The sequence below is a fragment of the Salvia miltiorrhiza genome, chromosome 1, assembly GCF_028751815.1.
Source record: "Salvia miltiorrhiza cultivar Shanhuang (shh) chromosome 1, IMPLAD_Smil_shh, whole genome shotgun sequence".
NCBI classification, from domain to species: domain Eukaryota; kingdom Viridiplantae; phylum Streptophyta; class Magnoliopsida; order Lamiales; family Lamiaceae; genus Salvia; species Salvia miltiorrhiza.
Window position 1 is genome coordinate 66,212,684 of NC_080387.1, and position 3,535 is coordinate 66,216,218.

A 3,535-nucleotide genomic window follows, 5' to 3' on the forward strand; every position below is an offset into this window, starting at 1 on the left:
TTAATTTGATCATCCTTATCCCCCCTCTCTCTATCTCTCCCAATTATTCCAGTAGCATTTTGCACCTTTGATGGAGAAGCTTGATCCAGACATGGATATATCATCTCTCCCAAAAGAAAAATGGTGGGGAGATGATTATGTGGGAGGGTTTTGGTATATGCCTCAATTCATCAAGCCAATCAAAAGAGTGATCAACAATTTCAACCCTCTCCCTAGCGATGTGATCTTAGTCACATTTCCCAAATCAGGCACAACGTGGCTCAAATCTCTCCTCTACTCAATCATCAACCGCTCATCCAAACATCACTTGGCCTTCCAACACCCCCACGAACTCGTACCCTTCTTGGAAGTCCAATTGTTCGCGCAGTCCTCCTCGCCCTCAGCCGCGGCACGCACATCCCTTACCAGCTCCTCTCCAAAACCCTAGATTCGTGTGAATGCAAGGTTGTTTACCTGACGCACACCCTCATCTCCACGTGGCATTTCGTGAATCGGTGGAACATCGGCAAGCCAGATGAGTCGTGGTCTCTAGATGAAGCCACCGATAAGTTCTGCTCCGGAGTCTTCCCATGCGGGCCCTACTACGATCATGTGATTGGGTACAGGGAGCTCAGCATGAGAAGGCCCCAGAATGTCATGTTCCTCACGTTCGAGGAGATGATGGAAGATCCTCATGGTTATGTCAAGAAATTGGGTGATTTCATAGGATCTCCATTTCAAGAAGATGATCAAGTGGAAGAGATTGTCAAGAATTGTAGCATCGAGGTTCTAAGTAGCCATGCTGTCAATAAGTCTGAGGAATCGCCGACATGGTTTCCGTTGCCGTATAATTCATTCTTTAGAAAAGGAAAGGTTGGAGATCACAAAAACTATCTTAGTCATGCGTCTATTCAACGTATTGACACACTCACTAAACACAGATTTCATTCCTTGTGGTTCATGTATGGGATTGGGATATGATTTAACTCCACTTTATGTCTCTTTTTTCTATCAAGTTTGTTTTTCTATCACATGTTTGCTAATTTATTAACAGGTCGTAGGTATAGAACAAGGGACAAAATATATGAATGACTATCACTTCAAAAGTTGCTTTCTTCTATTTAAACGTCGGAATAATGTTGAATAAATGATTATCATCACTCCAAGTTATTTTACTCATTTGGAGGCCGAGCTACAAAACCTTCTATGTTCAATCACATGCCTCCATAAATTATTTTGGCTAGTTCTATCGTACAATTAATTCCTTGGTATTTATTGTATATGCACATTATAGTGGGAAACAATATTTCCTCCGTCCCTCATATATATATATATATATATATATATATATATATATATATATATATATATATGCATAATCATGATACAAATTTTAATAAAAAATTATTTGAAATATTGATAATAAAGAGATGGTTTCACGTTAAAAATAGTGTTAGATTATGGATAAATTAAATAGTGTAAGTAATTACAAGGACGTATAAAAAGATAAAGTTTGTAAAAATACGGAGGACGGATGGAAGGAGTATTATTTTATGCTCTAACGCTAGAAATATATTATAATTGCATTCCACTGTATATGCAATTATATATTACTATAATATTTATGGTATCACTATTATAAGGATTAATTATATATTATGTCCTCGACATTTAACTTTTAGCATTTTTCGTGAAATGTTTTCATTTTTAATTTTCAAAGATCCAACTTTTGTCTTCTATTAAAATACTTATAATTAATTTTTAATATTTTTTAGAAAATATCTCGTTACATAAAATTTGGCAATAAAATAATGAGTTATATATTTTGTCTAATTTTTAAGTGAAATATTTTTTTTCCCACCACACTTAATGGCACTTAATGAAATAACGTCTTTCATCTAAAAGTCTAAAGAGGTAACTCATCTTTTCATCGCCAAATTTTATATAATGAGATTTTTTTAATATTTATTGCTTTAATAAGTCTAAAAATAAAGGACAACTAAAATATGATCCTCATCTCGTAAGATTATATTTAGCTTGTTTGATACTATGATTTTAAAAAAATATTAGATGAGTGTATTGTGAGTAGATAAAGTGGTCCATTTGTGTTGTGAAGTAAGAATAAAAAGTAAAGAATTAATGATAGATTATATATAAAAATAGATTGTGCATATTTTTATGTATAACGAACGAAAAATGAAAATAAGCATATTGTTATATATGGGACAAAGGAGATATTTTATTGTAAAGATCACCTACAATTTGTTTTATATATTGAGCTTTCCAAAAGGTAAAATGAGTGTAAAAGAAAAAAGCTATATGTCCAGACTTGATAAATCAAAGATATATTAAGGCACGGGTTTTAATATGAATTAATTTAATATAGGTGAAACACTGGAACGCACTAGGACTGACGATCCGAACCGCATTCAATAAGCCACACTACAAAGTACAAACTGAGGGTTTGGTCAATTAAATTTATCGCATTATAAAACAGATGGCGCTCACCAATTATGACTTATGAGCACCTTCTTTGAGCATATATTTAATCCACGTTAGTATTTTTCTTGTTCCTTTTTTTAATGTCATTTTTGGTTATCATACCTCATAAATAATTAGGGTTAATGGTGTTTTATGTTCCGAACTTTCAGCATTTTTTATAAAATATTCTGAACTTTCATTTTCTCTTAAAAAGTCCCAAACTTTCAATTTTTTTCAAAAAATGCCCCGCAATTCAAAATTCAATGATGGAAAGATGACAAAAAATCCTGAACTTTCAGCATTTTCCACCAACAGTGGTTCCTAATATGATTTTCAACAATGGAGATTTTCAAAATAATTCATCTGCGCAAGATAATTTATCTTTCTATCACCAAATTTTATACAGGGGGACATTTTATGGAAAACGTTGAAAGTTCGGGATCTTTTAGGAGAAAATGAAAGTTCGGGATATTTTATGGAAAATGTTGAAAGTTTGGGACATAAAACACTATTAACCCTAAATAATTATTATTGGGATCATCATATTTTTTGAGTTATGGTTGAATTGAATGTGAGATATATAGAAATGAGTGATTATGATTAAACAGAGAAAGTATATATGATCATGATGTTCATAAAGGAAAAATAGCACTTTTGTGGACGTTAAAAATCGGATAATTGTTATATATTGTTGATGGACAGAGGTAATAGGTTAATTTATCTAAATTTTTTCCTTTAACTTCAAAGAAATAAAAAAAAAACATATAGAATTTCAGTTTTAATGTAATTAAATTTGATGATCTTGATAACAGTTTTAGATGTATGAAAATAAAAATATTAAGTAAAAAAATAATATTATAAATTATATATTAGCAATCTATAGTAATATATAAAAGAAGAGTTTTTTTCCCTCCTCCCTCACTTTTCTCTCCCTTCTTCCACCAATTTTTCAACTATTTTTTTATTTTATTTTTTATGTTTTATTTATTTTGTAAATATTGTTAAATTTGATTCATGAAAAAAGATATTCAATATACATCTTAAATTTAATATAGTATAAAAAATATTAAAAATG

The 3,535-nt window shown here is 31.1% G+C and overlaps 1 pseudogene; it reads left to right on the forward strand.

Annotated features, from left to right (window-relative positions):
• On the forward strand, nt 1-1,085 carry LOC131005135 (cytosolic sulfotransferase 17-like; annotated as a pseudogene).
• The last annotated feature ends 2,450 nt before the right edge of the window (nt 1,086-3,535 follow it).